We start from the raw sequence: 23078 nt of genomic DNA, 5'->3' as shown, positions 1-23078 counted from the left end.
ACAAAAATGTTTTCTTTTATATATTCTCATTCTTTAAGCTTTTTTCTATATTTAAATTAAAATTTTTGAATTTTTTTTAAACAATTGTGTTAAAAACTAAGAAAAAATAACACACATTAGCCTAGGACTACAGGGTCAAGATCATTAATATCACTGCCTTCAACCTTCACATCTTGTATCACTGGATGGCCTTCAGGGGCAATAACATGCATGGAGATGTCATCACCTATGATAACAGTGCTGTCTTCCGGATACCTCTTGAAGAACCTGTCTGAGGCTGTTTTACAGTTAACTTTATACACACACACACACACACACACACACACATAAAGTTAACTGTATATATAATATACTTACATATATGTAGAAGCAGTGCACTCTAAAATAGTAAGTATAGTATAGTAAATACATATAAACCAGTAACATAGTTATTTATTATCATTTTTAAGTATTATATACTGTATATAAGTTGTATATGCTATACTTTTATATGACTGATATCACAGTAGATTTGTTTACACCAGCATTACCATAAACACGTGAATAGTGTGTTACACTGACACATTATAAGGCTATGACATCAGTAGGTAGTAGAAAATTTTCAGCTTAATTATAATCTTGGCCATTGTGGGGGCTCACACCTGTAATCCCAGCACTTTTGGAGGCCCAGGTAGGAGTATCACTTAGGGCCAGGAGTTTGAAATCAGCCTGGCAACATAGGGAGACCCTATCTCTACAAAAAATGCAAAAAAACTTAGGTGGTGTGGTGGCACATGCCTGTAGTCCCACCTACTTGAAAGGCTGACCCAGGAGGATGGCACCACTGCACTCCAGCTTGGGTGACAGTGAGACCCTGTATCAAGAAAAAAAAAAAAATTATTATAGGACTACCATCACTGGCCAAAATGTGTCATTATGAGGCACATGTACATTAACGTGTTTCAGAAGGTCCAGCTGATCACAAGCATGCTATTACTATGCAGAGAGACAAGTTCTTTTAAGAATCTGATGATGTTATAGTTGGGCAATTCTACCCCTATAGAGAGTACATGAAAACATTATATATTAATGGTAAAGTTAATGAATATTTCACTAACCTGGATATACTTTTCCATAATATTCTCCATAGTCTGCATAATTAAGCATTAATAATTTAAGTTAGCTTTTGAGGTCTTTGAGGATTTCCAATTCATAGTATAAGACTTGCAGAACTTTACCATTACCATCCCTCTTTTGCTAAGTTGTAATTAAATAACAAGCTACAAATGATTCATTTTTAAGTACCAAATGCATTTTAAATAAATGCTCTTGTAAAGTGTCTACTTTGTGTGTGCTGCTTGAGACTGTCTAGACAAGATATTTCCATAAGATCTTAACACTTTATGGTTCTGCATATACCCATGTTTTCTGAATAGCATTCCTTCTGTCTGGCACTTTCTCCTGCATTCTACACATAACTTAGACCCCTAACTTAGCATCCTTCACCTGACTTCAACATCATTTTTCAAAGGAATCTGCCTTGGCCTTCCCAGGAGTGCTGAATACAAAACACATCTGCTTGCTCAGCACTGTCACACTTGTCACATTTATTTGTGATTGCTTTTCTCGCCATTAGATTCTGGGGCACTGGAACACAGGAATTCTTCTTCATCTCAGTGGATACTTCCAATGCTGGTATACAGTAGGTACTCAATAAATATTTGGAGGAACAAATGAATGACAAATTCCAACTGTACAATGTAACCATATTATGAACATATCTCAGAAGCTACAAAAAGCATTTTGTTCTTAAAGTTATAGCTAATATACTAATTAGATTATCTTCACAACTCATCTAATTTATTCACATTTGTATTTAACACACAAGTGAAAATAATATGTGGAAGTTATAAGCACTATTTTATATATAGTTGTAGTATTTCTGATCTCAGATAAAGACTGAGTTCATTACAATCATCGTCAGCTATGGTTCTTTGGGTAAGTCACTCAAGCCTCTCTGAGCTTTAGTTTTTACATCTATGAATAGGACAATACTAATATTCTTCATGGTTGCTCTGAGGATGGAAAATATCATTCTTACAATGGCTTTTAAATCACATTATGAAACATAAATCATCATGATTATTTCATTTCTTTTCATGTTCAACCCTAAGCATCACCAAGTAAAACATTGTTAAAAGCCTCCAGGAGCAGGACATGCCTTGGTATTTATATGGAATATTATTTTTAATAATTAACAATTTTCCCCTCATATCTTAACTAGTCCTGCTGGATATTATAAATGCTGCAACAGCTACACATTTTCATAGCATTATTATTTCTCCCTTTGGTTCTGAGCTGTTAATGACAAATGGAGAATTAAGACGTAAAACAGGCTGGGTGCGGTGGCTCACGCCTGTGGTCCCAGCATTTTGGGAGGCCGAGGCGGGCGGATCACGAGGTCAGAAGATCGAGACCATCCTGGCTAACACGGTGAAACCCCGTCTCTACTAAAAATACAAAAAAAAAATTAGCTGGGCGTGGTGTCGGGCGCCTCTAGTCCCAGCTACTCTGGAGGCTGAGGCAGGAGAATGGCGTGAACCCCGGAGGTGGAGCTTGCAGTGAGCGGAGATCGCGCCACTGCACTCCAGCCTGGGTGACAGAGCGAGACTCCGTCTCAAAACACACACACACACACACACACACACACACACACACACACACACACACACATAAAACAATTTAATTTTCTATTCAAACAGAATTAGAGGACTAAGCATGGTTCCTTAGTTTTTAATGAGAATGATTCGTGTTTAGATAGAGATGTGTTAAATGATTAGTTAAGAAGAATATATTCATCAAAGATTGAATATGCACACCAGGTCTTCTTTTCTAGGTATTCACTTGGCCAGGAAAATAATGATTCTTTCTCTTGCTTGATAGAAATATGGCTATACTTCTAGCAGATTCATGCTGTTTAACCCTGCATAGTCACTATCTGTGAAAGACTGGTCTCCAGAATGTTAACTCACATTTACAATGTTTGCAGAAGCTTGCAATGCAGGAGTGAATCTCTAAAAAGACTTACTGCCACAATCACCACCCATTCTATTTAATAAAATGGAGCAGTGGAGTTGTTTCAAAAGTCACATTTATTCTTCATATCAGAGAAAACCAGTGCATTTCTAAAAGTAGGTGACTTGAATGGAGAAAGTAATTGCCCGGTTCATTCATGTAAGATCTAATAAAAAACTGTTTTACCATACTTAAGTGTGCAAACGTTTTTCAATCACCTTTTTAAATTTCAACTTGTAACACTTAGAAAGGAGATCACTAAGTGGATATTTTCAGATATTTTGAACGTAGGCATATTCAAAGCTCATAGCGGAACATACTTTTTTTTTTTTTTTTTTTTTTTTTTTTTAATCACTGAGTATATTACAGTCACAATTTAACCCTGGTCAATGCAGCAAACTTTGCGTCTCATTTTTCTTGAGGTGGCTTTTCTCGTTTTTCATATCTTGCAAATTGCGGAAAAAGAAATGAAACTGAAAAAAAGAAATAAAATTAAAAAGTAGAAAAGTGGATTACATGGGTTCCAGACACAGGGCTGCTACATTCTGAGACTTTTATGGAGTGATGATAAGGCCCTTGAAAGACTTTGATATTGAGGCCAGCCCTTCGGCAGTGCAGTTTTCCTGTGGCAGACTTTCTAATGCATGTTGCTACTGGGAGAGGGAGGCTAATTCCAGCCTTTCCCCCTGAAATTTCTAAACCAACTTTCTCAATCACAGTCACTTTGGGTGCCAAGATGAAGCTGTTAGCAAGTATGACAACTTTTCTTTCATTCTGAATATTTTATAATTGAAAATGCAATGAATACAACAAACCAGGATAGGGCGATAAAAACAATATCGTCATTGAGTCAGGAAATGGATGCCTTTTAGAGAAGGCATCAGGAAAGATCATTTGAAGATGTGACAGTAGAGTTGTGGAAGATACCTAAGAGCAAACCGTGCAGACAGGTTGTGTAAAGGTGCTGAGGCTGCAAATATTTTGTTTTGTGTCTGGAGTATAAAGAAAGAAAGGACAGGAGTGTTGAGGTGCAAGCCTGATCTCTCAGCGCCTTGAGACCATTATAATAAGTTAATCAGGAAATTTCCCAGCAAATGGAAATAAATATAAAATCTGTTCATTACATCTATCGTTGTACTAAACTATGTTCTGGAAAAGTCAAATTTCATTTTATTCCTGAGAGATGTCTTTCTAGTCACAAATCTGTCCATTTAAAAAATGAGAGTCTTTCATGTTTGAATCCAAGGTTTCAAAATTCTACCTTTCTTCTCTTCACTATGCGAGAATATATTTTCTTCACAATATGTGCTTATTAACCATTCATATATCTTCTTTGGTGAAATGCCCATTGTATTGATTTGCCGATTTTTAAATTATGTTGTCTCCTTTTTAATTTATAAGAATTCTTTATATGTTCTGGTTATAAGTCTTTAAATGGATATTGTGTTTCACAAATATTTCCTCCCAGTCAATGTCTTATCTTTTTCTTTCCTTAAAGATGTCTTTTGAAGCCCAATTGTTGTTGATTTACTGATTTATTTATTTAAGATGGAGTTTTTGCTCCTGTTGCCCAAGCTGGAGTACAATGATGCAGTCATGGCTCACTGTAACCTTTGCCTCCCAAGTTCAAGTGATTCTCCTACCTCAGCCTCCCAAGTAATTGGGACTACAGGCGCCTGCCACCATGCCCGGCTAATTTTTTGCATTTAGTAGAGACAGGTTTCACCATACTGTTCAGGCTAGTCTCAAACTCCTCACCTCAGGTGTTCCACCTGCCTTGGCCTCCCAAACTACTGGAATTACAGGCATGAGCCACTGCACCTGGCCAAAAAGTTATTTTATTTTATTTTATTGTATTCTTTAAGTTCTTTAAGTCATGTATGTGCAGACGAAAAGTTAATTTTAACGAAATCCAATCTATATATATATTTTTTAATTTTATGTACCATTACTGGTGTTATGTCTAAAAATCTGTGGTCTAAATTACTTTCACAAAAATTTTCTCCTACATATTCTTCAAAAATTTTATATTTCAGCCTTTCCATTTTAGTGTATGATCCATTTTAAGTTAATTTTTGTCTTATGATACGAGTAAAGTATCTAAATTAGGAATTTTAATGGGATTATCTAATTTTCTCAGAACCATTTGTTGAAAAGACTACCTTTTCTCCCCATTCAACTGCCTTAGTGGCTTTATTAAAAGTCAATGAAACGTAGATGCTAAGGTTTTATTTCTGAATTTTCAATTTCATTCTATTTATCTATGGATCTTTTCTCGCACCAGTATCGCAGTGTTATGATGATTGTAAATGTATGGTAACCTTTGTCATGGTTCTTTTTCAAAATTGTTTTGGCTATCGTGATCCCTTTTCATTCTCATTTAAATGTTAAGACAAGCTAATCAACATTTGCAAAACTATCAGCTGAGATTTTAACAGGGATTGTGTTAAACCCGTTGATAAAACTATAAAGAAATACTTTTTTAACAATGTTGAGCTTTGTAGCACATAAACTTAGAATGCCTATTTATTTCAAATCTCTTAAAACCTTTTTTCAGTAATGTTTTGTTGTTTTCAGAAAACAGGTCTTGAACTTCTCATGAAAAATCTCAAATATTTTATTCCTTTTGATGAACTTATGTATGAAATTGTTTTTCTTAATCTCATTTTCAGATGTTCTTGGTGAGCATATGGAGGGTGTGTTGATCTCCTCATGCTGCCCTCCCAGAAGTCGAGCATCCTTTAAACAAGAATGTTTTCTGCATCGCGGGAACAGTGGGAAAAGTATAGGGCTTTGTGTGAAGTATCTCATAGTATACTTGGAAAGATACACTAAAACTAGATTTTAAAATATGCTGCATTTATATTCTGAATTACACTTGAAAAAAAATACCTGAACAGAGGTAAAGAGAAAATAAAGCTAAGTGAAAGAAGAATGAGAAATGGAGATCTTTGCAAAACTGAAAAATTGTCCTGGGACGATGTGAGAAGGGCCTAAACAAAAACAGTAGTGGGGACAGATATGTTTTCCAGTCAAGCCTTGGTTGAAGAGCTACCCTAAATCTAGTGAATGAAAAAAATGACAAGCTATTCAGAGCCTATCATCTATCTGGCACCAGTGAGGTTGTGTGGAGTGCTCAACAAGTGATAAATTGCAATAAAAAAAATGGCAGGAGGAAACAAAGTTTATTTATTTTGAACAGTATTTTTGGCAAATAATGGTTTATATTTTTTCATATTTGGTTTTATAATAAATGTTTCTTATACTTTAATGTGTATACATTTGCAAATGCTTGGCTTATAGCTTTACAATGAAGCAATAATTAGTAAACAAAAATACACCTATTCATTGACTGTAACTGAACGTTTTTCAAATAACATAAAGTCGTGGTAAACATTAAATGAGGTAATATCTAGTAGAGTAAGAAAATGGCAAAAATATTACTAAATAAATGCTATTTTTATATTTTCTTTCCCTTGTTGTCCATACTCACTATTTATTGATAGTAAAATTATGCCTGACATTCAGAAAATATGTCTCTTGTAAAGTTTTTTTTAATATTATGAAGTCTAAATTAAGATTAAAAATACCAATGGAAATTTCACAAAGCATATTCCACAAGAAGGACAAGAAAATGAGCCTGCAATTAGATAAAACTGCATCCTTTCAAAGAATTGTATTATTAAATATTCAAGATTATGTGCATTAGTGAGGACATAAACTCATAGGCATACCTTTTTGCAAGGCTACTGACAGTAACTAACCATTAGAGAAACATTAAATGAAACATTGAAAGGGGAAGACAATTCAAGAAATGGACCAATTTGAGCAACTCAAAGGCACTACTTTAGATGGCACATTTAGGGAACAAAAGACCAAAGAGAGTAAGGAAAAAATATCATCTATAGACAAAGTGGCCACTGCCCATTGATTGAGAGGTCACACTTTAAATCATTTTGACAGCTGAAAAGGGAGAAGAGTTTTCCCAGAAGGTAGTTTTTAAGTTATTTTAAGAAAAATAACTTAATATAAAGAAAAGAACACTGAAACTGACCCAAAAATGACTAAAAGATTTAGTTGCAGAGTATATGACCAGTGTAGGACTAAAGCCAGATAAAGAACATTTAAAAATTGGATGCAGAATAGATGAAGGGAACAACTCACTAAATTGCCATTTTCTGGCTCCTTTGGAAACCATTTCTCCCTCTAGAAATATTCTACCCTTCCATTCAGTTTAAGGATAATTTTATTTTTTTCTACCATGATCTGGGTTTATGGCAACTTCAATTTTTTCTTAGCAGAAGCAGTTATTAGATGTATTGCTTATGACTAATTCTCTCAAGATTTGGACTGTAGAAACCATAGCAACATTTCATTTCTCATTTCATAAATCCTTAATATGTAAATATCATCTACCAAATTTCTATATATTCTATAAATATATTAAAGGTGAATCAATAATATGAAGCATGATTTTCTTTTCATCTCACAGCATTGTGTTCAAACAGAGTTGGCATTCATGTTATAGCTTGGGATAACACTTTCTTGCTTTCATTTTGAAACTTTCAGTGGTCCTGGCACTTGGATTTGTGCTGTATTTGTACACACAGAGGAACAGAAAAATGAAAAAGATGTCTGTATGATTTCAGTCAACAGCCAATTTTTATCTGAATTATATTAATGTCCGTAAGCATGACTCAATGATCAGGTAGTCTGGTTTAGAGTGAAGCATATCTGAACACAAATTCAGGGTATGCCCCTTAACCTCACTAAGGTACTATTATTCTTCTTTATAAATTGAGATAATGACAAAAATTAACAGAATAAAGTAAATTCTGTGAAGATTAAATGAGATGATGTTTAAAAAAAAAAAAAAAAAAAAAGCCCTTAGCATAGGTGCCAGAAATTGTAGTCATCACATAGACCAATGGCACAGAATAGAGAACCCAGACATAAGTCCACACATGTACAACTATCTGACCTTTGACAAACCTGACAAAAACAAGCAAAATAGTTCCCTATTCAATAAATGGTGCTGGGATAACTGGCTAGCCATTTGCAGAAAATTGAAACAGGACCTCTTCCTTATACCATATACAAAGATTAACTCAAGGTGGATTAAAGACTTAAATGTAAAACTCGAAACTTTAAAAACCCTGAAAGACTACCTAGGCAGTGCCATTCAGGACATAGGCACAAGCGAAGATTTAATGATGAAGATACCAAAAGCAATTGCAAAGACAAACAAAAATGGACAAATGGGATCTAATTAAACTAATGAGCTGCTGCACAATAAAAGAAATGACAGAGAAAACAGACAACCTACAGAATGGGAGAAAACATTTGTAGGTTGGATCTGCATCCAACAGAGGTCTAATATCCAGAATCTATAAGGAACTTAATCAAATTTACAAGAGAAAAACAAACAACCTCATTAAAAAGTAGGCAAAGGACATGAACAGACACGTTTCAAAAGAGGACATACATGTGACCAATAAGCATATGAAAAAAAAAACAACATCACTGATCATTAGAGAAACGCAAATCAAAACCACAATTAGATACCATCTCATACCAGTCAGAATGGCTAGAAAGAAAAAAAAACAGATGCTGATGAGGTTGTGGAGAAAAAGGAACAGTTATACACTGTTGGTGGGAGTGAAAATTAGTTCAACCTTTATGGAAGACAGTGTGGCAGTTCCTCAAAGACAGATATATTGTTTGAAGGAATGATATTTACAAAAAGAAATACACACAAAGGAATATAAACTGTTGTGTCATAAAGACACATGCATGTGTATGTTCACTGCAGCACTATTCACATTAGCAAAGACATGGAATCAGTCTAAATGGTCATCAATGATAGACTCGATAAAGAAAATGTGGTACATACAGATCATGGAATACTATGCAGCCATAAAATAGAATGAGCTCATGTCTGCTCCAGGGACATGGATGGAGCTGGAGGACATTATCCTTAGCAAGCTAACACAGGAACCGAAAACCGGATGTTCTCACTTACAAGGGTGAGCTAAATGATGAGAACATATCACCACATAGAAGGAACAACACACACTGAGGCCTATCAGAGGGTGGAAGGTCGGTGGAAGGAAAGAATCAGGACAAATAACTAATAGGTACTAGGCTTAATAACTGGGTAATGAAATAATCTGTACAACAAATCTCCATGACACAAGTTTACCTATGTACATACTTGCACATGTACCCGTGAACTTAAAAAATAAAAGTTAAAAAGCAAAACAAGAAGAAATATTAGTCATCTAGCAAATATAAGTAAAGTAGTAGTTGTAATAGCAATAATGGATGTGCTAGCAATACGGGTCTAAGTCACAGTGGGAGTACTAGTCATAACAATTGTGCTATCAAATTTTGGCCTAAATTATCAAAAGGAAAATTTCAATTTTACTTTTATTTTTACCCCAGCCTGAGTCCAGTAAAAAATCAGAATCTTTATATATAAACTGAGTAAAAAAATTATAATAAAAAATATCCTCAGTTCACAATGTTCTTAATCTATGACTGATACTTTACATGCACTCTCTCTTATCTCCAAAAACATCCCCCAAGGAAGGAATATTAGTAGAAATCTAGTTATAAGTGGCTAATACTTCTCTAACTTGCTTGATTTGAAAAGGAAGTTTAGTTGACATGCATTTGAAGCCACGGGGCTGTCAGGGATGGGAGTGACCCCAGAAAGTCTTTATGTCACATCTCCTATCTGTTTTTGTTGTTGTTGTTGTTGTTGTTTTGCTATCATAGTTGTGCTTCTCTTTATCAGAAGCATGTCTGTAGTTGACTCCAGATTTAATGCCATGCAGATTCCTGACCAAAGGGAACAGGGGCCAGGTGTCCCTCATCTCTAGTTTGTATAGAACAGTTGGGGAAATCTGACTGACCCAGTTTCAGTGAGGTTCTCATCCTTAAGTATCAATCACTCTTGGAGGTTGGGAAAAGGGGAGCAGGTTGACTAGCCTAGCCTGTGTGACATGACCATTCTGTGTCCATGAGGATGGTATCTGTAACATGAAGAATGCAGGAAGTATTGCTAGGCACCAAGAAAGATGGCTACCACAGCATGCAACCAAAACTCCTTATTTACAGATGGGATGTTAGGATTCTGAGACAATAAGTAATTTTAAACCTTCAGAGTTCTAATGAGAATTTGCATTTGTGTCTCTTTAACTGCAACATGCATGGTCTGTCCACTGTGTCATCCTCCTATTTTAATTTTATGGATAATGTTTATGTGATGAATCCTGGCAGTTGGTATTGAATATCAGGACAGAGAATTCATCCTGGTTCTCAAAATATAAGTGTTTGGTAATCTCACTTCTCTTCATAATTGGCAACACTTTACCTAGTGCTACTAAGAACTTCCTGAAGCTCCATCAAAGCAACACTGAATTGATAGATTTTCTTAAATACATTAGATTTCATTAATTCAGCAAACAGCCCAATTGTTTTTTTTTTTTATTTTATCAAATTTTTTTTTTTTTTTTTTTTTTTTTTTTTTTTTTTTTTTGAGGTGGAGTCTGTCTCTGTTGCCCGGGCTGGAGTACTGTGGCCGGATCTCAGCTCACTGCAAGCTCCACCTCCCAGGTTCACGCCATTCTCCTGCCTCAGCCTCCCGAGTAGCTGGGACTACAGGCGCCCGCCACCTTGCCCAGCTAGTTTTTTGTATTTTTTAGTAGAGACGGGGTTTCACCGTGTTAGCCAGGATGGTCTCGATCTCCTGACCTTGTGATCCGCCCGTCTCAGCCTCCCAAAGTGCTGGGATTACAGGCTTGAGCCACCGCACCCGGCCTATTTTATCAATTTTTAATTGCAGTGTGCTTAACAATCCCTCTCATTAATAATGTCTTCCCCAAATCTGGGAAACATGTTTGTATTTTATTTTGTATTTTTCATAAAAGCCCACTGAGTCCATGAAAGGACGTACATACATACAACATTGCTGCAGTCATGATTTTCTGTTTTCTCAGTGTTCTTGGCCGTGATTAAATAATAAGTAAATATTATTTTATGAGATATTTTGGAGTTTCGAGAAGTATCCAAATGTACACAGAAGAACTTACTTTATTCAATGTGTTGTAAGACTCAAGGTTTATAATACTGAAGTCTGAAAATATTCATGTAGACCTGCTTTGTTTGTTTTTGACACCTAAAGTTATGGATCTAATCAGTTTTCTTCCTCAAATTTAACCTGTTTGATTTTCACATGAACCCCCCAAAAATGTGTTATTTTCCTGTGTGCCTCTTGCGATATTATGATAAATGAACACAGTAATACATCATCTATTATGCTTTGTGGCATCACCAATAATATAAATAGAGCATGCTTTGACAGAGTTTTCTTTTTAAGATATTAGTGGTTACAATTTATTAAGCTGCTTATAAACTAAGATTAACTTTTGCTCTAATTATGTGAATTTTCCTTCTGTGTCTACCATAGCGTTGTTTATTGTGCTACTGTGTAAATGAGTGAACAAACATCCCTTTCGTTTTATGAATCTGTTTTATTATACAGACTAGTGTGATTATCACTCTTTGACCTAATTGCAAGCCTGCCTTCAAAATAAATTTACCCTATTTTCTAAGTAGATAAAAAGTTCAAATTTTTCATTATGCAAAATGTTATATATTTTTCAAGGAACTCAAAAGTTAATGTTATCATAATCCTAAATAGATGAAGCAATGGTGAAGAAAACTACAGAGCAAATATGAAATTTAATAATGGCCTTCCAACAGCTTGCCTTTCAAATTGTTAGGAATTCATTAAACAATGGTTGAGCAGCACTGACAATTAAATTACTCTCATATGAGGTATCTAGCCATATAATGAATATTACATACTACATAGCTCACATTTCTAAAGGGATGCAGACAACAAATTGGATTTCAGACAATTAACATGAGGCTTGAATTCAGTCTCCAGACACATTGCACTCTGTTTCCAAGCAAAAATAATTGGGATATAACCGTATAAAGAAGGTTAACATTAAAAACGTTAAAGGAAAGAAAAGAGTTTAGAGTTTGTGGCTTCATTATTCTATAGTTTACCACACTGTGGAATAGTTGGGAGGCACGAAGTAGTATTAGTGACTAATCTTACAGAGTTGTAAACATTTTGCACAAATTACACCTTTTAAAGTCTGCATGATATAAGTAGCTTCTATTCATTTTCCTACAAATGTTTAAAGCAATGGCTAAAAGTGAAACTGCTAGTGTCACAGCTAGGATTGAAGCCTCTTGTGTTTGAATGTATAACCGCCACACCATGGATTTTGTGAGACATGTAGAGAAGTATCATCCACATTTTTGCTACTTGGCCATTTTTTCATATTTATGTTTACGTTATGTTATTTATATTATATTTATGTTATATTATGTTATGTGTCCATTTTTCTCCTCAAAAATATAGAAAACTTCCTATTAAGAACACTTGTAAAAAACAGAAAAGAATACTTACGATGAGTCCTTCGTTTACAGCTATTGTATTCACTCACTGGGTGGAGCCCACAGGAAGTTGGGAAAATTAAACAGGTCAGTGTAGAGGGCAGTCTTGACCATTGGGCAGAAGCTATGGAGAACCAATTTGGTGTCTCTTGTAAGCATTATGTTCTAACAAATTGTGCCACTAGAGCTACAAATTTGGTGTCTCTGCACTTTTTTGTAGTGTGCTTCAGTTACCGTTTTTAAAAGTAAACTTTTTAAAACTTTAGAATAGTTTTATATTTACAGAAAAATTGTGAAGATAGTACAGAGCGTTTCCATATTACCCCACATCCTGTCTCCCTTGTTGCTAGCATTTTACATTAGTATGGCATATTTATCACAATTTTAATGGACAAATATTGAACATTTGATATTGAGAATTCCTTCCGTTGGCTTTTATGCTCTTTTGACATATTTTCAGCATTGTGGTTTTGTTTTTAGTACATCAAAATGCTCCATACTCATTTTGTATATTTCCTGTCCAGTCAGGTAACTTTTAATATTGGTGAATGTTATATTATAGACCTTAATTTTTAAGAAACAATTTAATGTATAAACTGCATATTTTTAAAATGTATGATTATTAACTAAAGTCCATTCTTTATTCAGATTTCTTTAATAATTCCCTTTGTCTGCTTTATGCTATCAGCTAAGATTCCACATTACATTTAGTTATCATATGGCTCGAGGCTCCTCTTGGCTATGACAGTTTCTCCGGCTTTCCTTGTTTTTGATGTTCCTGATAATTTAGAAAGTAATGGTCAGCTCTTGTAAAAATTTCCTCAATTTGGATTTGTCTTATGCTTTACTTATGATTGACCTGGTATTACAAGTTGTTAGGAGGAAGACCAGAGGTAAAGTGCATTTTCATTACATCATATCAGCAGTGCATACAATTAATATGACTTATCCATCACTTGTTGAAGCTGTTCTTACTCACTTGGCTGAGAGAATGTTTGTCAGGTTTCTACACTGTAAATTTCCCTTCTTTTCCACTTCCACACTGTACTCTTTGGAGGTCACTATGTACAGTTCACAAGTTAAGGATAAGGAACTCTATTCCACCTCCTGAGGGTAGAGAATCTACACAAGTTATTTTGGATTTTTCTGCACAGGAGATTTGTATTTTCTCCTGTTTTGTTTATTATTCAGTCATTTAATCATCTAAGCCTGTAATATTCATTTTATATTTCAGGTTGTAATTCAATCACTATTTTATTTGTTTTATTGTTTAAATTGTTTCATCTTTGATATTGAGAACTCCCATTGGCTTCTATGCTCTTTTGAGATATTTTCATCATTGTGGATTTTTCTTTAATACATCAAAATGCTCCAGACTTGTTTTTGTATTTCCTGTCTAGTTAATTTTTAATGTTGGTGAGTATTATATCCAAAATTTTGATTTTTAAGAAATGATTTATTTAATACATAAACTGCATATTTTTAAAGTTTATGATTTGGGAAGCTTTGAAATATGCATGCACATGTTAAAATATTGCCACGATCAAGATAGCAAACTTAGCCATCACTGACTAAAATTTCCTCAAGCTCCATTGTAATCCTTTCTTCCTTCCACTTGCTTCTTTCTCTCTCACTTTATCCATGCAAATATTGTTCTGTTTTCTGTCACTACAATTAGTAATGAATTCTCTATAATTTTATTTAAGCATAATTACATATTATATACTCTCTTTTAATTTTTTTCACTCAGCATAGCTTATTTAGATTTTCATCCGTGTGTTTTTCTGTATAAACAGTTACTTTTTTAAATTGGTGAATGGGATTCAATTTTATGTATATATCAAGGATTTTTGTCCATTCACCTTTTGATGGACTTTTGCCTTGTTTCCAAAGTTTTGTTTTTACAAATGAAACTGTTCTAAATATTTGAGTACATATGTTTTCATTTCTCTTCGATAAATATCTAAGAATGAAATGACTACTTCACATGATAGATGTTTGTTTAACTTTTAAGAAACTGCTAACGGCTTTTCAAAGATGCACTGTTTTCACCTTCTAGCCGCAGAGTGTAAAAATGCTGATTGACCCACGTTCTCAGCAACACCTTTTATATTGTCATCTGATACCTTGTTGGCCAATATTTGCTTAAATTCTTAGCCTTTTAAAATTAGATTATTTGCTTTTTTATTATTGAGAGTTATTTATGCATTCTGGATACAAATCCTTTATCAGATACTAATTTGTAAATATTTTTTCTCGGTCTGTAACTTTTTTTTCATTTTCTTAGTGTCTTATGAAAATCAGAATTTCTTTTTCTGGTAAAGTCTGATTTATCAATTTTTTTAATGGAATATGGCTTTTTTGTTGTACCTAAGAGACATTTTGCAATCCAGTTTCACAAGGATAGCCTGCTATGTCATCTCCTAGAAGTTCATAGTTTTAACTGTAACATTTAGCTGTATGATCCATTTTGAATTAACTTCAGTGAAAAATATGGGTTGAGATTCATTTTTTTTTTCTTTTTGCATAGGGATGTACAAAGGTTCATCACTGCTATAATTTAAATGTTTATGTCTCGCCAAAATTCATAGGTTAAAGCCTAACCCCCAAGATTATATTGTATTGAGTGATACGGACTTTGGAAAGTGATTCGGCCATGAAGGTGGAGCTCACATAAATCGGATTAGGTGCCACTATAAAGGAAGCTTGAAGTAGTCTTTTGGCCCCTTCCACCATCTACTCCCTTAATCCATTTATCTTGATGAAAATTATGTATCTTATAGAACACATTTTAATAGACATAGTTGTGTTATATCTTACTAGTACAAAAATAGTTCAGAGTAGCTAAATATTATAACCAAAATATACAACGTGTCACTATTTTTCTTGATAATTTAAAATCTTAATAATGGAACCCAATATCTAGCAAATACTTTAATTTTTAAAGTAGAAGCTAAATATCTACTTCAAATATTTACCACTTACTATACATAGCCATTTTATTAGGTTTTAAATGTTAATAGTATATTAAAAGCACATGTAAAAACTGAGAATCTTATTTTTATTACATTTTCTAAACATTAGCATTTAAAACCCTTCTTTTTTGATTTTAGTTCAACTCAACTATGACTTAGAGACTAACTACTATGTTCCAGTAACTGAATTAAGGTTCTGGGGACACTTGTCGATATATAAATCACTGAGTCCTTCTTTTAGAAGTTTAGATGATGGATCATATACATGATAAGTGTACTATTACAATAGCCTCTGAATTTATTTCCACATTTTCACTGAAAACTATGTTAACTTTCTCAAATAGACATTTGATCATGGCATTCACACCATCAAAATATTTTAGTATTCTTCTAAAGGATCACATCGCAACTCCTTTACTATAATTTTATGCTTTTCATTGTTGACCATTAGTATATTTCAGCCTGATTTGTCTTTCTATCATCCTTCCAATATTCTCTACATCTAGACATTTTTTATTTTTCTCTATTTCTCAGTTCTGTCTTATACTGACAGTATTAGAACTCATTAAAATTGCGAGGAGTGTGTCTGAGATCAACAGTTCTTAAATGAAAAATCAGACATATATTCAGAAAACTGTCACCTTAAACTTGTAAGCTTTGCGTTTTTTTTTTTTTTTTTTTTTTTTCATTGAGCTCGTCTAACCTCCCCTGATTTGAGTCGGGTTGCTTTCACATAGATTATATACGTGGGATAGCTCGATTATACCAGAATGTCACCTCAGTTTTGGTGATTTCAAAGAAAAATTTTACAAATCTATAAGACATGACTGAAATTCATCTTAGTTTTAAAATGACTGTATACTATTATGCTAATTCAAGTTTTATAAAACTGAAAGAGCCACATCAGAAGATATTCTCTATGTTTAACAAAATTAAATATAAAAGCAATCCAATGTTAAAGCATAATTCTATAAAAAGTAAACACAAAATGTACAGCACAACTTGTAGAAATAAAAAAGTGTAATTTTAAAAATTAAGTACTAAATGATATAAAAAGTAAAAATACATTAGAAATGATTGAAGATTAAATTACTTTTGGAAAACTGCAAATGAAGCCAACTAAAGGAGAGATGTATTAAAAATACAAAAGAGAGGTTAAAAGAAAAAAAAACAAAAGATTGAGAAAGTTAATTATGTATGAAAATATTTCTAGAATGAAGCATAAAAGAAATGTAATACATACTCTATTAAAACAAAAATTTCTAGATAATTTCCCAGGATGGGAAAAAAACACATAATTTTTCAAAATCAGGACACAAAGTATGCACTCTAAAAGACAAACAACACTCAGATGAAACAATACAAAAATAAGTTTGCAACAGCAATACAAAAGAAAGAATTACCTTTGGTAATCAGTAATTTCACTGACATGCGGCTATTCACAATGACAGAGCCAAATGATAATACAACACAAGAAAATAGCAATAATCTAAAACTTATAAAACAATAATGTAGGTTATATGTTTGTATATATGTTAATATATAGACACTACATATATTTAGAGAGACACAAGAGTGAATCTTTATCATTAATAGACCCACACTGTAGGAAGTAAAATTGTGTGCACTTTAGAAAGAAGAAAACTTTACCTTGAAAATGGAGTGAGATGCAAGTAGTGATAAAAAAAAAAAAAAAAAAAAAAAAAAAAAAAAAAAAAACCTAAGCAAATGTAAAATAAGCATGGTAATGCAGTAGTAACTATAATAGCAAATCTTTGCAGTATAAGACAAGGCAGAAATACATTATGAATTAAGGTAACATTTTAAAAAGATTGCATTTAAACATCATTTAATTGATTAAATTTAGATTATGTAAAATTAAGCAGTGAGAATAAAACTGTGCAATTGTCAAAAGAAAATAATTAGAATATGTAGTTTTCAGCCAAATGAAGAAATAAAAATGTGTTTTAAAAACTTTGTTATGCAGGTGGGCCCAACCTAATTGCATGTTTCCTTAAAGGTAGAGACTCGAACAGGTTGTGGAGAAACAAAGATACAATAGCATGAGAAGTACTTGGTCCCCTGTTACTATTTTTTTAAGATTGAGGAAGGGGCCATGAGCTGAAGAATGCAGTTGATTTCTCAAACTTGGGAAAGGCAACTGAATGCAAAGCCTCCAGAAAATAATATGGTCAGACCTTGATTTTAGTCCACTGAGACTTTTTTAGGACTTCTGACCACCATAACTGTAATATAAAATTGTATTGTTTTCAGTGACTAAATTTGTGGTAATTTGTCATGGCAGCGATAGAAAACTAAGAGTGATTGTAACAAATAAATACTTGATAATATGGTTTGGATATTTTTGTCCCCTCCAAATGCCATGTTGAAACATGATCCCCAATATTGGAGGTGGGGCCTGGTGAGAGACACTAGGGTCATGGGAGCAAATATCTCATGAATGGGTTGGTGCCATCCTCATGACAATGAGTGAGTTAAGTGAGTTCTCACTCTGAGTTCACATGAGATTTGGTTGTTTTTTTTTTTTTAAAAACTGGAACTTCTACTCTCTCTTGCTCCCTGTCTCTCCATGTGACATGCCTGTTCCCCTTCTGCCTTCTGCCATGATTGGAAGCTTCCTGAGGCCCTCACCAGAAACTAAGCACATGCCATTGACATGCTTCCTATACAGCCGGCAGAACCATGAGCCGAAGTAAACTTCTCTTCTTTATAAATTACTTAGCCTCTGGTATTCCTTTACAGGAACACTAAGTGGACTAACACAGTTGGTGATTTACTAAATTCCCACTACCAACGACAAACCAAAAGCCATACACAATTACAAAAAGTAAAATTAAAAGAAGGTATTGTTTATTAACACTGCCAAGACAGACGAAGTAAAAATGAATAACCTCATAAGGCATATATAAGTCCTTATAGAAACATTGCTTTTGGGATTGCACGGTCTCTTTGAAGAAATTTTGGAAATATCTAATAAATGGGCTCACACACATGCTATAAATTACAGCACTTTTTTTCAAGTGCTGAAGTGGAATTCTGAAACCTGAATTAGTTCTATGAAGGGAGAAAGTTGGAAGAAGAAGCTTCCTAAGGAGGGAAGAGGATTCCTTCTGGAAATGCCAGGCGGAGGGGAAAAGCATGATTTGTTCAAGAAATTGATAAAAAGCCTTTCTCCTTGGTGCTGAAGAGTAAAGCTTAAGTTTCTAGGGAACCTGAAGCCAGATTTTACAGACATTTTATCAATCCAGGTTTTGAATTGCAGCTCATATTTTTCCTGTCGTGCAAAAACATAGGTAGGTGTAAATAAGCGAATGGCCTGAAAAAAAATTGCATTTTAAAAATATTTTGAAGGTTGCTCTATGGCTTGAAGGGGCTGACAATAATGAAAGCATCAGACTCTTTGCCTTAATCTTTTCATTCATTTAGTTAGTCCAGTCTAGACAAAAGTCCCTCAAAGAGCTTTCGCTTTACTGTAAAAGGAGACAGATATGAACAGTTGAACATAACATACACCTCTTCAGGTGGCAGTAAATACAAGAAAGGGAGATACAAAGTCTAGGGGCCAGGGTGGTAAGGAAGGTCCCTGCTGACAAAGTGACATTTCAGTGGGAAATGGTAGAATGTGAGAGTGAAAAAATGGTTGCATTGTGTGTGTTGGGGATGCTTCTCAACAGGTTGGTTTTAAATTTTCTTTCTTTTTATTTTTAAGCTGAGAAAGATTGGAATATACTGTACTTGAGAGGACCCAGTGTGTGTGAGTAGCAGTGAGTCATAGTTATAGGTACTACCTTTACTTTTATTTTCTGGAATTCTCTACTTTTTAAATTTCTGGCTTTTAAGGAAAGCTGTTCTTCAAGAGCTCTCTTCACCTCCATGCCTTCTTCCCAGTCTAATTCATCAGACTTCAGTTCTCATTTTCAATATCATTTTCTCTAGGTCTTTCTAGACTTTCTAGACTTTTATACAATGATATTTGCTAGGTCTATGCACTTAATTCAGACTTGTACTTCGCTTTCATGACCCTTATCACAGTTTATTGTAGTGACTTCTTTTCCTTCTCTGCTGTAATAGCTGTGATGTAAAGAAATGAATAAATAAATGACAAAAGAGCTTCTTTATGAATTGAAAGAAAAGCCTTCCTGTAACTTACAGCATTTAAAAAATGTTTATTGGGAGTAATATATTCTGTAGGTACCCTTCATGCTACTTTGAATTAATTTGTTCAATAGTCATTCAGCAATTACTTATTGATTGTCTACAATGTGCCAGGCACCATGACCAATGTTGTGTTTTCAATGGTGCATAAGATAAATATGGCTTCTTTGCTTATACAGCTTCTTAGAATTTAGTAAGAATAGGTAAATATTCTTAACAACTACTGATAATATGCTTACATTTGACAGAAAAACCATTAAGTGCTTTGATTCAGCAAACCAATGTGAAGGTTTACCCTCTTGACAAGCACTGAGGCTGAAATAACATAGATGGATGAGACTCTGCTCCTGCCCTAGAGAACTCATAATCTATCAGAAGATATTGACTGCAGAGCTTGAATGACTGAACTGTAGCCTGATTGTGTGACCTGAGTCTATGGGAGCACAAAGAAACAAGCAATGTTGTCTATCTGAGGCTTTAGAATAATTCACAAGGAAAGCTATTTGTTATCTGAGCCCATAACTAATTTGCTAACTAAGATCTCCCCAGGACATTCTAGTGAAAGATAGCATGAGTCAAGGTCAGCAGGTAGACAAGTTCAGTGACTTTTCCGAATTATAAACCAGCCTTAATAACCGTTAAATATTAATTTAGGAAACAACATCATATTATCAAAAATGTGGCAATGCCTAAGATATAGTGAGAGTTGCCATGGGAATGACACCCTTATAATTGGGATTGCAGGTGAAGCTATTTCTCTATTTTAGCATTTTTATAAAATGGTGTAAGAGTTACAATTTTCAATATACAACTCAAAGAAATAATTACCTCTCCTGCAAAGTAGTAAGTACATGTAATTTTGCATTTTAAAAATCTCCTTAAAAGCAACTACTCTATTATATTCTTTCATTAATTGCCATAAATTAATTTAACCCAAAACCAATTTACACACATCCTTCTTGTAGCATCAGTTATAATTGTATTTATTCCATTTCATTTAGAATATTTAACTCTTCAGAGCCTACTTACCTATTAAAACAGGCAAGTGGAGCATAATTACTTCTGTGGCACAAAGTACGAATTAATGCCAAATTGTGTTTATTTGTGCAATTTGCATTATTCTTTAGAATTCATAATCTTGTATTAGATTCTCAAAGGGCATCAAGACCCATTAAAGGTGCAAAAGCACTTGAAATTCTTTCTTTTTCATTTTCTAATTCTTTACATTCATTAAATGTTAGTTCATTAGTAAAATGTTCATTCATTAGCAAAATGTTATCATCAACAAGTTTTAAGTTCTTTAAAAATATTTTTCTTATATAAAAAAAGAAAAAGGTAGGATTTATCCCAGCTGTACACAGCTGAATTAGCATTCAAAACCAATTAATGTAATCCATCATGTCAATAGGTTAAAGAAATCACATGATCATATCAATAAATGCAAAGAATAAATCTGACAAATTCTAACACTTAACTCTTGATTAAAAACTCCCAGTAAACTAGGAATATAAGTGAACTTCAATGTGGTAAAGAATATGTACAAAATTCCTACTGCTAACTTCATACTTAATGGCGAGACATGTGAAGCATTCCTAGTAAGATTAAGAACAAGGATAGAATGTCCCCCTCCTATCACTCCTTTTTAGCATAATTCTGAAAGTACTAACGCAATAAGACAAGAAAAGAAAATAACAAGTACACTGATTGAGAAGGAAAATACAAAACTTTTCTCACAGATAACATGATTGTCTATGTAGAAATCTAAAAGAATTTACAAAAACTTATGAAACCAATAACCAATTATAGCAAATTGCAGGACACAAGGTTAATATGCAAAAGTCAATCACTTTCCTCACCAGCAATGAAATAGTATATTTTGATACTAAAATAACAGTACCACTTACATTCTTAAGTATAACAAACTGAAAACGCAATACCACTTACATTCTTAAGTATAACAAAAAGTTTATACAAGAAACTATAAAACTTTGATAAATAAACAAACAGAAAAACTAAATAAATGGAGAGATTTTCCATGTTCATGGATAAAAAGACTCAATATCATCAAGATGGCATTTCTTTCCAACTTGATCTATAAATTCAATACAATCTCAACCAAAACCCTAGTGAGGCATTTTTGGATATTCACAATCTAACTCTAAACTTTATATGGAGAGGTAAGAGACTCAGAATATCAAACAAAATACTGAAGGAGAATAACAAAGTTGGAGGACTGACACTACCCAATTCCAGATTTACTCTAATGCTACAGAAATTAAGACAGCGGCCGGGCGCGGTGGCTCAAGCCTGTAATCCCAGCACTTTGGGAGGCCGAGGCGGGCGGATCACGAGGTCAGGAGATCGAGACCATCCTGGCTAACACTGTGAAACCCCGTCTCTACTAAAAAATACAAAAAACTAGCCGGGCGAGGTGGCGGGCGCCTGTAGTCCCAGCTACTGGGAGGCTGAGGCAGGAGAATGGCGGTAACCCCGGGAGGCGGAGCTTGCAGTGAGCTGAGATCCGGCCACTGCACTCCAGCCCGGGCGACAGAGCGAGACTCCGTCTCAAAAAAAAAAAAAAAAAAAAAAAAAAAAAAAAAAAAAAAGAAATTAAGACAGCATGATACTGGCAAGAGAAGAGACAAATAAATCGATGGAACACCACAAAGAACCTAGAAATAGACTCACATAAATCTAGTCAACTGATCTTTGACAAAGGAGCAAAGGCAATACAATGAAGCAAATATAATCTGTTCAATAAATGCTGTGGAACAAGTAGACATCTGCATGTCAAATAAGGCAAAACAAGGAATCTAGACACCACAAACCTTAAACTCTTCACAAAAATTAGCTGAAAAAATATCGTACGCCTACATGTAAAACATGAAAGTATACAACTCTTAGAAAACAACATAGGAGAAAACCTTGGGTATGATATGACTTTTAGATATAACACCAAAAGCATAATCCATGAAAGAAAGAATCAATATGCTAGACTTTATTAAAACTAAAAATTTCTTCTCTATGAAAAACAGTGCTAAGAGAATGAAAAGACAATCTACAGTGTGGAATAAAATATTTGCAAAAGACACATCTGATGAAGGATTGTTATCCAAATATATGAAGAACTCTTAAAACTCCACAATAAGGAAACAAATAATCTAATTTAAAAATAAGTAAAAACCTTAATAGTTACCTCACCAATGGAAACTTACAGACGACAAATAAGTATATGAAAATCTGTTCCTCATTATATGTCATCTGGGAAATGCAAATTAAAACAGTGAGAGTGAGAGATACCACTGCACATTTATTTGAAGAGCCAAAATCTGGAACACTGACAATACCAAATGCTGGCGATGATGTACAATAACAGGAATTCTCAATCATTTCTTG

Source organism: Rhinopithecus roxellana, chromosome 18 (assembly GCF_007565055.1).
Source record: "Rhinopithecus roxellana isolate Shanxi Qingling chromosome 18, ASM756505v1, whole genome shotgun sequence".
Classification (NCBI taxonomy): Eukaryota; Metazoa; Chordata; class Mammalia; order Primates; family Cercopithecidae; genus Rhinopithecus; species Rhinopithecus roxellana.
The sequence above is the reverse complement of the archived record's forward strand: the minus strand, read 5'-3'. Positions refer to the sequence as shown.